The 14484-nt window shown below is 40.7% G+C and overlaps 1 protein-coding gene across 7 annotated transcripts in view; it reads right to left on the bottom strand.

The window, feature by feature from the left end:
* Positions 1–14484, bottom strand: part of PACSIN2 (protein kinase C and casein kinase substrate in neurons 2) — a 236603-nt gene that overhangs the window by 200859 nt on the left and 21260 nt on the right. The gene's annotated exons all lie outside the window — the stretch shown is intronic.

Below are 14484 nucleotides of genomic sequence, written 5' to 3' on the forward strand. Positions count from 1 at the left end.
TTAGTTACTCCTCCAGAACAACTACTAGGAGAGTAGAAACGATACAGAACAGCTCCCGGGGCCACGACAGAGATCAAAAAGACAGCGTACCCCATCCTGGAAGGGCTGACTGGCTGGGAAAAACCGCTCCGGTGAAATCGCCGAGGGGCAAGGGCTTCCCCGGGCCGGGGCGGCAAGCGGCCGGAGTCCCTCCCTCCCTCCTTCCCGGGCCAGCTGGGAGAAGTGGACAGGTGGTCTGCTCAAGCCGCGGCGGCTGGCGACCCCACCACGCGCGGCCCCCCCGGACCAACTGAGAGAATTGGATCAGAGACCCCCAGGCCGCGGAGAACGGTGATCGGGGTCCCTTCGAGACACGTGACTTCCCGGTCCGGCTGGGAACGGTGCACTCTCCCGGGCCGCAGTGGCTGGTGCCCTCCCGCCACGCTTGGCGCCCCGGGTTGACAAGGAGATTCAGACGGGCGCTCTCCCGGGCTGCGGTGGCCGGCGACTCTCCCCGCGTTCGGATCCCCGGGCCTGCGGGCACTCTTCCAGGTCGCTTCGGCTGGCGAACATCCCTCACTGCGAGAGTTTTCCAAAGTTAAAGGACCCGCAGCACCTTTTACTGGTGTGACCCGCAGAAAAACGTGTGCCAGGAGCGCCACCTACTGGGCAGGATAAGAAAAACAGAACGCAGAGATTTCACAGAAAAATCTTTCAACCTGTTCGGTCCAACACCCAGGGAAATCTGACTAAATGCCCAGACACCAGCAGAAGATAAGGATCACGCTCGGAAAATTGAAAATATGGCCCAGTCAAAGGAGCAAACCAATAGTTCAAATAAGATACAGGAGCTGAGACAACTAATGCAGAATATACGAACAGAAATGGAAAACTCCTTCAAAAACGAAATCGATAAATTGAGGGAGGACATGAAGAAGACATGGGCAAAACAAAAAGAAGAAATAGAAAAACTGAAAAAAATCACAGAACTTATGGAAGTGAAAGATAAAGTAGAAAAGATGGAAAAAACAATGGATACCTACAATGATAGATTTAAAGACACAGAAATAGAATTAGTGATTTGGAGGATGGAAAATCTGAAGTCCAAAAAGAAACAGAAATTATAGGGAAAAGAATGGAAAAATTTGAACAGGGGATCAGGGAACTCAAGGACAATATGAACCGCACAAATATACGTGCTGTGGGTGTCCCAGAAGGAGAAGAGAAGAGAAAAGGAGGAGAAAAACTAATGGAAGAAATTATCACTGAAAATTTCCCAACTCTTATGAAAGCCCTAAAATTACAGATCCAAGAAGTGCAGTGCACCAAAAAGAGAATAGACCCAAATAGGTGTTCTCCAAGACACTTACTAGTTAGAATGTCAGAGGTCAAAGAGAAAGAGAGGATCTTGACAGCAGCAAGAGAAAAACAATCCATCACATACAAGGGGAACCCAATAAGACTATGTGTAGATTTCTCAGCAGAAACCATGGAAGCTAGAAGACAGTGGGATGATATATTTAAATTACTAAAAGAGAAAAACTGCCAACCAAGACTCCTATATCCAGCAAAATTGCCCTTCAAAAATGAGGGAGAAATTAAAACATTCTCAGACAAAAAGTCACTGAGAGAATTTGTGACCAGCAGACCAGCTCTGCAAGAAATACTAAAGGGAGCACTAGAGTCAGATACGAAAAGACAGAAGAGAGAGGTATGGAGAAGAGTGCAGAAAGAAGGAAAGTCAGATATGATATATATAATACAAAAGGCAAAATGGTAGAGGAAAATATTATCCAAACAGTAATAACATTAAATGTTAATGGACTGAATTCCCCAATCAAAAGGCATTGACTGGCAGAATGGATTAAAAAACAGGATCGTTCTATATACTGTCTACAGGAAACACATCTGAGACCCAAAGATAAACATAGGTTGAAAGTGAAAGGTTGGGAAAAGATATTTCATGCAAATAACAACCAGAAAAGAGCAGGAGTGGCTATACTAATATCCAACAAATTAGAATTCAAATGTAAAACAGTTAAAAGAGACAAAGAAGGACACTATACACTAATAAAAAGAACAATTAAAAAAGAAGACATAACAATCATAAATATTTATGCACCGAACCAGAATGCCCCAAAATACGTGAGGAATACACTGCAAACACTAAAAGGGAAATAAACACATATACCATAATAGTTGGAGACTTCAATTCAACACTCTCATCAATAGACAGAACATCAATAAAGAAATAGAGAATCTGAAGATTACTATACATGAGCTAGACTTAGCAGACATTTATAGGACATTACATCCCACAACAGCAGGATACACCTTTTTCTCAAGTGCTCATGGATCATTCTCAAAGATAGACCATATGCTGGGTCACAAAGCAAGTCTTAACAAATTTAAAAAGATTGAAATCATACACAACACTTTCTCGGATCATAAAGGAATGAAGTTGGAAATCAATAATAGGCGGAGTGCCAGAAAATTCACAAATACGTGGAGGCTCAACAACACACTCTTAAACAACCAGTGGGTCAAAGAAGAAATTGCAAGAGAAATTCGTAAATACCTCGAGGTGATTGAAAACGAAAACATAACATATCAAAACTTATGGGACGCAGCAAAGGCAGTGCTAAGAGGGAAATTTATTGCCCTAAATGCCTATATTAGAAAAGAAGAAAAGGCAATAATGCAGGAATTAACTGTCCACTTGGAAGAACTGGAGAAAGAAGAGCAAACTAATCCCAAAGCAAGCAAAAGGAAAGAAATAACAAAGATTAGAGTAGAAATAAATGAAATTGAAAACATGAAAACAATAGAGAAAATCAATAAGAGCAGAAGTTGGTTCTATGAGAAAATCAATAAGATTGATGGGCCCTTAGCAAGATTGACAAAAAGAAGAAGAGAGAGGACGCAAATAAATAAGATCAGAAATGGAAGAGGAGACATAACTACTGACCTCACAGAAATAAAGGAGGTAATAACAGGATACTATGAACAACTTTACGCTAATAAATACAACAATGTAGATGAAATGGACGGGTTCCTGGAAAGACATGAACAACCAACTTTGACTCAACAACAAATAGATGACCTCAACAAACCAGTCACAAGTAAAGAAATTGAATTAGTCATTCAAAAACTTCCTAAAAGAAAAGTCCAGGACCAGACGGCTTCACATGTGAATTCTATCAAACGTTCCAGAAAGAATTAGTACCAACTCTCCTCAAACTCTTCAAGAAAATCGAAGTGGAGGGAAATCGACCTAATTCATTCTATGAAGCCAACATCACCCTCATACCAAAACCAGGCAAAGATATTACAAAAAAAGAAAACTACAGACCAATCTCTCTAATGAATATAGATGCAAAAATCCTCAATAAAATTCTAGCAAATCGTATCCAACAACACATTAAAAGAATTATACATCATGACCAAGTAGGATTCATCCCAGGTATGCAAGGATGGTTCAACATAAGAAAATCAATTAATGTAATACACCATATCAACAAATCAAAGCAGAAAAATCACATGATCATCTCAATTGATGCAGAGAAGGCATTTGACAAGATTCAACATCCATTCCTGTTGAAAACACTTCAAAAGATAGGAATACAAGGGAACTTCCTTAAAATTATAGAAGGAATATATGAAAAACCCACAGCTAACATCATCCTCAACGGGGAAAAATTGAAAACTTTCCCCCTAAGATCAGGAACAAGACAAGGATGTCCACTATCACCACTATTATTCAACATTGTCTTGGAGGTTCTAGCCAGAGCAATTAGACAAGAAAAAGAAATACAAGGCATCAAAATTGGAAAGGAAGAAGTAAAACTATCACTGTTTGCAGATGATATGATACTATACGTCGAAAACCCGGAAAAATCCACAACAAAACTACTAGAGCTAATAAATGAGTACAGCAAAGTAGCAGGTTACAGATCAACATTCAAAAATCTGTAGCATTTCTATACACTAGTAATGAACAAGCTGAGGGGGAAATCAAGAAACGAATCCCATTTACAATTGCAACTAAAAGAATGAAATACCTAGGAACAAATTTAACTAAAGAGACAAAAAACCTATATAAAGAAAACTACAAAAAACTGCTAAAAGAAATCACAGAAGATCTAAATAGATGGAAGGGCATACCATGTTCATGGATTGGAAGACTAAATATAGTTAAGATGTCAATCCTACCTAAATTGATTTACAGATTCAATGCAATACCAATCAAAATCCCAACAACTTATTTTTCAGTAATAGAAAAACCAATAAGCAAATTTATCTGGAAGGGCAGGGTGCCCCGAATTGCTAAAAACATCTTGAGGAAAAAAACAAAACTGGAGGTTTCACGCTGCCTGACTTTAAGGCATATATGAAGCCACAGTGGTCAAAACAGCATGGTATTGGCATAAAGATAGATATATCGACCAATGGAATCAAATACAGTGCTCAGATATAGACCCTCTCATCTATGGACATTTGATCTTTGATAAGGCAGTCAAGTCAACTCACCTAGGACAGAATAGTCTCTTCAGTAAATGGTGCCTAGAGAACTGGATATCCATATGCAAAAGAATGAAACAGGACCCGTATCTCACACTCTATACAAAAGTTAACTCAAAATGGATCAAAGATCTAAACATTAGGTCTAAGACCATAAAACAGTTAGAGGAAAATGTAGGGAGATATCTTATAAATCTTATATTGGAGGCGGTTTTATGGACCTTACCCCTAAAGCAAGAGCACTGAAGAAAGAAATAAATAAATGGGAGCTCCTCAAAATTAAACACTTTTGTGCATCAAAGAACTTCATCAAGAAAGTAAAAAGACAGCCTACACGATGGGAGACAATATTTGGAAATGACATACCAGATAAAGGTCTAGTATCCAGAATTTATACAGAGATTGTTCAACTCAACAACAAAAAGACAGCCAATCCAATTACAAAATGGGGAAAAGACTTGAACAGACACCTACCAGAAGAGGAAATACAAATGGCCAAAAGGCATATGAAGAGATGCTCAACGTCCCTGGCCATTAGAGAAATGTAAATCAAAACCACAATGAGATATCATCTCACACCCACCAGAATGGCCATTATCAACAAAACAGAAAATGACAAGTGCTGGAGAGGATGTGGAGAAAGAGGCACACTTATTCACTGTTGGTGGGAATGTCAAATGGTGCAACCACTGTAGAAGGCACCTTGGCGGTTCCTCAAAAAGCTGAATATAGAATTGCCATATGACCCAGCAATACCATTGCTAGGTATCTACTCAGAAGACTTAAGGGCAAAGACACAAACGGACACTTGCACCGCAATATTTATAGCAGCATTATTTACAATTGCAAAGAGATGGAAACAACCAAAATGTCAATCAACAGATGAGTGGCTAACCAAACTGTGGTATATACATACGATGGAATATATGCAGCTTTAAGACAGAATAAACTTATGAAGTATGTAACAACATGGATGGACCTTGAGAACATTATCCTGAGTGAGACTAGCCAAAAACTAAAGGACAAATACTGTTTGGTCTCACTGATATGAACTGACATTAGTGAATAAACTTGGAATATGTTGTTGGTAACAGAGACCATCAGGACATAGAAATAGGGTAAGATATTGGGTAATTGGAGCTGAAGGGATACAGACTATGCAACAGGACTGGATACAAAAACTCAGAAATGTACAGCATAATACTGCCTAACTGTAATGTAAATATGTTAAAACACTGAACGAAGCTGCATGTGAGAATGATAGAGGGAGGAGGGCTGGGGACATAAATGAAATCAGAAGAAAGATAGATGTTAAAGATCGAGATGGTATAATCTAAGAATGCCTAGAGTGTATAATAATAGTGAAATGTACAATGTACAAATTTTAAAAATGTTTTTGCATGAGGAAGAACAAAGGAATGTCATTATTGTAGGGTGCTGAAAACAGATGATAATTAATACTTTAAAATGTCACCTTATGTGTGAGACTAAAGCAAAAAATGTTTGTTTAAAAATTTATATTTTGACTAGAGCATTTCCTAATATAACTCATGTAGATAGTATGATTGAACGTCATAAGTACTTGGAATCTCAGGTAGGACACGAGATTTTTCTGGTTTGTCCAGAGTGATGCCCCGATGAATCCCAGAGTGATTTGATCAGTGACTGAAAAAGTATTTGCAAGCTCCCTTCGGGGAATGGTGAGAGTGGAGAGAAATTCAACTTCCCCAAGTTGAATTCTTGATATTCTCACAAGCAATGTTGGCAACCAAAGCTATAGACTGAGCCCCCAGTCTTGGGGTTTGTTCATATGAAACTTAACCCCACAAAGGATAGGTCAAGTCTACTTAAAATTTAGGCCTAAGACTCACCCCCAAGAGAGCCTCTTTTGTTGCTCAGATGTGGCCTCTCCCTCCAGCCAACATGACGAGCAGTCTCACCACCCTCTCCCTCTCTGCGTGGGACATGACTCCCAGGGGTGTGGACCTTCCTGGCAACGTGGGACAGAGATCCTGGAATGAGCTGAGACTCAGCATCAAGGGACTGAGAAAAACCCTAGAATGAGCTGAGAATTAATATCAAGGGATTGAGAGAACCTTCTCGACCAAAGGGGGAAGAGTGAAATGAGACTAAGTGTAAATGGTTGAGAGATTCCAAACAGAGTGGAGAGGTTATCCTGGAGGTTATTCTTATGCATTAAGTAGATATCACCTTGTTGCTCAAGATGTAGTGGAGAGGCTGGAGGGAACTGCCTGAAAATGTAGAGCTGTGTTCCAGTAGCCATGTTTCTTGATGATGATTGAACAATGATACAGCTTTCACAATGAGACTCTGTGAATGTGAAAACCTTGTGTCTGATGCTCCTTTTAGCTACTATATCAACAGAAGAGTAGAACGTATGGAATAGAAATAAATAATAGGGGGAACAAATGTTAAAATAAATTCAGTTTGAACTAGTGGTAAATGAAAGCGAGGGGTAAGGGATATGGTACTTATAGTTTTTTTTCTCTAGTATCATTTTATTTCTTTTTCTGTTGTCTTTTTATTTCTTTTTCTAAATCGATGCAAATGTACTAAGAAATGATGAATACGCAACTATGTGATGATATTAAGAATTACTGATTATATATGTAGAATAGAATGATTTCTAAATGTTTTTTTGTTAATTTTTTTTAATTAATAAAAAAAGTTAAAAAAAAAAGGGGGGGAACAAATGTTAAAATATATTTAGTTTGAAATGCTAGTGGTAAATGAAAGCAAGGGGTAAGGGGTATGGTATGTATAATCTTTTTTTTCTCTATTATCATTTTATTTTTTTTTCTGTTGTCTTTTTATTTCTTTTTCTAAATCGATGCAAATGTTCTAAGAAATGATGAATATGCAGCTATGTGATGATATTAAGAATTACTGATTGTATATGTAGAATGGAATGATATCTTAATGTTTTGTTAATTTTTTTAATTAATAAAAAAAGTTAAAAAAAAAAAAAAAGATCCCATCCAAACAATAGGTCTGCCCCCACAAGATTGGAGTAGGATAAAGAACATGGCTTTTCTGAGGTACATAACAGTTTCAAACCATCACACCCTATAAGGGCAGGAGCCCAGATCCAGCAGCACTGGGGTGAGCATATGTTCCATGGGACACTGTGACTGTGGCCAAGAAGTGAGACTCAGCTTGCCTCCCCACCGCCCTCAGAGGACAAGAAGTCAAACAAAAAGAACGTGCCTCAAAAGTTTCCTGGAGTGCTATTATACAGCTGAAGAAGTGAACTGACTTGTTTCTAGAAGAGCTATTTACCCCTGCCAGAGTACCTGTGGTTTACTGCTAGGGAAAGTTTCATATGTCAACATAAAAACTATTTGTTGGGATTCTTTCTACCTAAACTCCATCTAGCCAAAGTGGAAATAAAACATAAGCTCTGAGGCGGCCACGGTTGCTCAGCAGGCAAGAGTGCTTGCCTGCCATGCCAGAGGACCCGGGTTCGATTCCCGATGCCTGCCCATGTAAAAAAATAAATAAATAAAACATAAGCTCTAAAGAAAACGATGATATTGATTGGAATCTTTCTGATATTGTCCCAGAATGCTAACAAAATCGAAAAGATATAAATCAGCTAGCTCTTGAAGGAAACACTGGGTAAATGGCGACAGTGGCAAGTGGTGCTCCTCCTATGTTGCTGGCTTAATGGTGGGAATAGCTTAACAGGGGGACAGGCCTACTCTTAAGCCCACCACCCACATGCTGAGGGTTCCAGGCAAGGCCCTGAGTCTATCTGTAAGATGGGGAGGGTCACCTCCCAGACCAGCAGCAAGGTTGTGAGGAGCAAAGATGTAGTATGCCAAGCACATCCAATAAAAAGACATAGAGTTGATTATCTTAAGAAACCAAATATGCCCCTGAACATGTGCATATTTGGTTTCTTAAGATAATCATGTGCACACCTCTGTGCACACCTCTGAACACCCCAGCCTGATCGCCAAGCTCTATGCCACACAAATGCTACAAAAACCAACCATTTTGTCACCTCAGGCATAGTCCTCCTAGGATATACCCAGGGAAGAGCCCACACAGGTTTTGGGCTAGGGGCCAGGGAATTCCAACATCTTGGTCCCCAAGCACAAGGAGGCACAGACTTCAGGTAGACCCAAGCCCCAGAGTCTCTCGGTTCCCTCACTCCATGGGGAGAGTCACACTGCAAGAGGGCCCAGGGCATGGACCAGGTCTAAGGAAAATACTGATATACGAAAGCCTGCAAGCTCCATGAGCTCCCTACATTCCACATGTGTAGCCCCAGCCTCAGAACCTAGATAAGAAGCCACAACAGCTACCTGTTCTTTGACTCAGAAATCCCTAAAGGTATGCTACAAACCTTCTCTCTTGTCAGCCCTTCATCCCATTTCTATCCCCATTTGACTTCAAATGTGGACTCCTCCCAACTTTGCCTTGCCTCTTTAAAAGACTGCTTTCCCAATTCTCCTTCAGGACACTGCTTTCAACAACTGTCCTTCTGCCTATAGCAGAAACGAAGGAGGAGCACCCCTCCCAACCTCTGGCTACTTTGGACCTCAACTGTCCAGAACAAATGACTGGAAATGGCAACATTAATTAGCACTGAGCTTCACACAGTCCAATTTTTGCTATATGTGAGTTGACTACAGAAAAATGCAATTCTGGCATTTAGTTTTCTCAAAATAACTTCAAAGGTACAATTTTGTGTTTGACATGAAGTTATGGCAAGCCTTAGAAGGAGGCAGAGCTATAAAGTTATTAAAGGTAAATATTTAAAGAACTAGCAGCTATCCATGCCAGGAGAATGGCAGCTTGCAAACTTTCAGTTAGAATAATGATTCCATTATGTCAGGAGCTGAGTCAATCTCTCAAATGCTGCTTCATTCCACAGTCTGAAGACCATACAAAGTTCTTTTAAAGGAATTTTTCAGGAAGTTACTCTGTCCATGAGGTGGTACTTAAAAGTTAAAACAAGAAAACAACTGTCTGGTGTGGAAAAGCCAATGTACATATAAATCTCCTCGGCCAAGTACTAAATAATATGCATTTTAAACATCATTCACTAGGCAATTATTTGGGATTAAGGATGGGATTATGTAATTTTGCATAATTGATAATATAGGTATATAAAAATTAAACTTCTGTTAGAAGAGCCAGTCAGATTGGACCATAAGAGACCATGTTTACTGATTTATGTGTGACTGAAGCCTTCAGCTGCCACATAAGCAGCCCCACTGCCTGGAAGCTGCCATGTTGGGAAGAAGCCCAAATCAGTCCACCCAATGACCACATGAAGAAAGGGAGATGCCTGACTAGTCCTCAGTGGCTGTAGCCCCCATCTGACTAAAATCTTATGAGAAACTGAACCAGAGCTGCCCAAGGAAGCCCTCTATGAATTCCTGACCAACAGCACCCATGAGCATGATGAAATGATGATTGAAGCCAAAAAAATAAAGAGCCAGTCAGAGAATGACGATGGACAAGTTTCTTATTAAGGCGGGAAACAAATCTCCACACAACATTCACTAGTACCATTTACTCATACTATTTTTTATAAAATGTATCCAAAGGATGCTAGAGTTCCATAAAAGCATGTGCTTACTAAAAATCTTAATAGGGCCTACTGAACTCTTTTTAACAAAGTTACTGACACATTTTAACTTGCTTTTTTACTTCTGGTAAACATAATATTAAGCCATTCCTCTATTTTGGATAGTTGGGTTATTGCTAGTTTTTCACATTTAGTGGTGATACTACAACAAACAAGCTGATGCTTAATTTTTGTTGGTACTTCTAATGATGTCCTCAGCCCTGGTTTGCTAAATTTCATAACCCCAAGGGGTACACTGATCAAAAGTACACTCCACCATGTCCTAGCCATGAGGTCCATCACTTAACCTTTCAACATTTCCAGGGTTTTCATCTGTAAAAAAATGTTGTTGTAAGAGTAAATGTAACCGTACACTGACACAAAATAAGCCTCTATAAACATGAGATTTCTAAAAATCATTCTGATAATGATTTTGAAGTCAAAAGCCAGTTCAGGAAGGGGAAGGCTGAAGGAAACCGGTGAGTTGACAATGAGCCTCACTCCTTGGCAGGCAGGATGAGCCCTGGACCCTGCACCCTCCAAGGCCATGGCCAGCCTTTCCTCCACGCAGGAATAGGGGCTGTGCAACTGGCTCTGTCTCTCCCAACTGCAATATAAAGGCTTGATCTATTTTGTTCATATTCTAACCCCAGTGCCTAGCATCGCAAATGATACATGTTCAAATACTCGTCAAAAAAAACAATGGGAGTTTATGAACCCATGGAAATTCGATGCAAAAAAAGCTCATTTTGGGGAGTTCATTTGGAGAAGTGAGAATATGTTTACATGAAATTATAAAGGAGATGTGAGAACCAAACACAAGAAACATTGCTGAGTTTCACCACATGACTGAGAACAACAGTTTATAAGCAGGGCAGTAAAACCACAGTGCACAGTCTAAGAATAGGCCTTTCATACAACAGAGAAGGATTCCCAGGGACTGCCACCAAATAATCTCCAGGTAAGCAATGGGAATGCCCATGGGATGTACTTTGCAACTAGAATTCCAGATTAAAGAGGGAGCAGAAGTAGTGTAAACAAAAAGCCAGTTGCAGCCTGAAGACATCCTAGGAGAGGTTTACAGGAGAATGGGCTAGAATAAATGCTTCCAGAGAATTGAAAAATCCAGCAGAATACGTCTAGTCCCCTCAGATGTAAGCATCTTCTTTGCTCTTACGGGGAACTTGAGAAACTCTCCTGGTTTGACTGAACCTGTTTTGGATCCTGTGATTCGTATCTTGTCTCTGGTTTAGAGCTCAGCAGTCATCCTAGGGAATCCATCTCACCAACATCCCCTGATCAATTAAGCATGCAGATGGTAGATGGACAGAAGATCACAGCCCAAAATAGAGCACAGAAAAAGGCAACAATAAACATCTACTGAATTCAAACCCCTCCCCTAAAAAGGATTCTTTTTTGAAAATCAAGAAGGTCCTGAAAGCCCTAAATAATAATGTTCAGCATATAATGATTGAGAAAATCAAGACAATAAAAGGCTATGTAAATCTATGTTCTAAAATAAAGTATTTAATCATAGTCACAGCATTATATATGCACAGTAACATATAAATGTTACATGTTGTGTGTGTGTGTGTGTGTGTGTGTAGATATTAACAAGTCCATTACAAACTATGCCTGGTGGCCAGAGACCTGAGTGAGTGGTCCCTTTGCAATCACTCACTAACTTCCGGGGGAGCCAGGGTCTTACGACAGATCTCTGATGCACTGAAAAGACAGCTCTGAGACAGGCCTGGATCTAAAGTATGATTAAGCTTCTCTTAACCCCATTACCCAGTGTAAAACGGGAACTTAAGAGTCCGGAAACAGTATGATTGAAAGGCTCAGAGCCTCAGTAACAGCTACACTGCATGGGGCTCTCTAAGAGCCAGCACTGCCCCAAGGGCAGAGCATCTATTCATTCATCTCATCCAGACAACAAGCCTACGTGGTATGCACTTTCATTATCCCCAACTCATAGATGAGGCAACTGAGGCCCTAAGAGAGGAAATAACCACCAAGGTCACACAATAAATTATAGAGCTGAGCTTCTAACCCAGGCCATCTGGCTGCAGAATTCCTTACAAAATAATAAATCGCCATCTATATACATAAAACTGTGGTACTACGGCTGACCCATGACTGGAATTCAGCAGAGACTTGTCCCTGTCCCATTGCTCCTACAGAGGAAAGTCTCCTGGCCCCCAGGTCAAAGCCCCAGAATCCAGCCCATTCTCCAAAAGCAAGATTCTGCAGAGGGACCTGGTAGCAAGGCTTTGCAGCTTGTGTGGAAACTGAAACTGGCCAACTGTACTCCAGAGAGTAAACCGCTTCCCCTCATGGAAAAATCCCAGGAGTTCAGTGTGTGCTGACAGAAAATCTCTCTCCCTCAGGCTGGGCTTTCCATTTCTTTCAATCACACTTCTAACATTCTAACATTAAGTTTCTGTAGGGCACAGATCTGAAGAGTTTTTTCCTCCCCCTACCTGAACTTGCAAGTTCTAGTAGAAGTAGCAGACAGAAAGGCACAGGTCCAAAATAGCAATTTTGGAGATAAACACACACAAAAAAACCCTCAAGGAAGGTGATGTGTCTGAGCTTCAAAGAGACATGACAAAACAGACCCACAGATCAAGCAATTTCAGACCCACACTTGCAGGAGCAAGAAGGAAAGAAAGAAATCCAAAAGAAAATAAAAGCATCATTAAAGATAAAATAACAAAGGATATATCTAGAATTTACCAAACCAACTATTTCATTCAGTCTCCGTAAAGGAGGCACAACAACACTTCAACGATCTCTTCGCATTAATTCCCATGACCTGCAGAAGAAATTTTTTTTATACAACCAGACAAGATAAATGCAAGAAAATATTAATTATTTGGGGCATAATTCATGCCTTGACCAAAGTACTAACCAAGTGAAGCTTCCCATGACATCCCAACTCACAGTAAGGATCTGGGAGGCAGCTGAAGGACACTATAGATCATAAAATTAGCTACATAGGTTAAGATTTCAAGTCTTTAAATCAACCAAATGAATGCATTATAAACATGGATAAATCCAGGTGTTTGTTTACCAATAGTAACAACAGTAAGCACCACTTCTCCAAGTTGAAATCAACATCCCTAAATTTCTCAGCATGCTCCAAGGAAGTGACAGGGGAATTGGGAGCCCAAATTCGGTGGAGCCCAAATTTGGCAGAGAGGAAAAAAAATGACTAAGCCCCCACATTAACACCATTTCACAGCCTTCTATCTTGTCCTCCAAATTACCTGTACCTTATGTGCCTTTCCAAATGTTTTCCCTTCAGTCTGGAATGCCCTCTGCCCTACCCCTAACTAGCAAACTCTTCATCCTTCAAGAATCAGTCCAAGCAATGTAGTCCCTTTTTTTCAGCCTCTCCACATCATGGGTGGCCAGGACTACCCTCTGATGCACTGCAAGGCCCAGCTTCCCTGAGACTCTCGGGCAAGGTCCAGCTCAGAGCCCCAGCAGCCAGTCCAAGGTCCAAGAAACAGAAGAAACTCAAAGATTCATCAAGGCAACATGAGGAGCCCCTGCATTCTGTCCAACCCAGAATAAAACTTGGGTCAAGGGCAGCTAAAGAACTAGGTATCATGCTCAGTTACCAAAAGTTCAGCCCCAAAATAAATTAGCCTACTTCCATGCCACACCACTCTGTCAAGTCAGAGTTGCAGAGCAGGGGTTTCTGCGGGAAACAAAATGGGAAGCTTGGCAAAGACAAAGAAAAGCTAAGCACATGTGCCTTTGGGGCTTGCTAATTACCCCCCTTCTATTAGTTGAAAAGCCCTAAGGATGACTAGGGGCTTCCATCCAGGCCCTGCCAGAGGCTGTACCACACAGGCAACCAAGAGCTCAGCCAGTTGCCTAGGCAACACCAACCTAAACAGGTTTAGGCCTCTGTGGAGACCAGGGTAAAGTACAACTTCCATACTGTGATAAAAATGCAGACTGCCAGGCACAGAGCAAAGCATTACTCTAAAATTTGGTTTTATTGACAGAATAAACAGGGGAGGAAAGAGGAAGCAGGAAGCTGGGCAGCACCTAGCAGAGTCAATACGATTAGACTGGTCCTATAGTGCAAGTACTGAAACCCCGCTTGTGCTTGAGGAACCAAAATTCTTGTTTATGCTTCAGTGTTGCTTGTGGTTATTCCCTTTTGGTTCTCCTTTAGTATGCAGTAAAGTTTTTTTTGCTTTGCTTTGCTCTGAACATCAGCCTCTTTTCTTAGCTGGGACAAGAGGAACCAAGAAAAGTTTTTGCCCACGATCACGTCCGAGAACTAAAGGGGAAGTGGGCCAGGGAGGTGGGGAAGGGGCATTGGTAGAGGGAGCAGGAATCCAAGGATGATAGCTGTGATC

The sequence above is a fragment of the Tamandua tetradactyla genome, chromosome 7 (assembly GCF_023851605.1).
Source record: "Tamandua tetradactyla isolate mTamTet1 chromosome 7, mTamTet1.pri, whole genome shotgun sequence".
In the NCBI taxonomy this organism is placed as follows: Eukaryota; Metazoa; Chordata; class Mammalia; order Pilosa; family Myrmecophagidae; genus Tamandua; species Tamandua tetradactyla.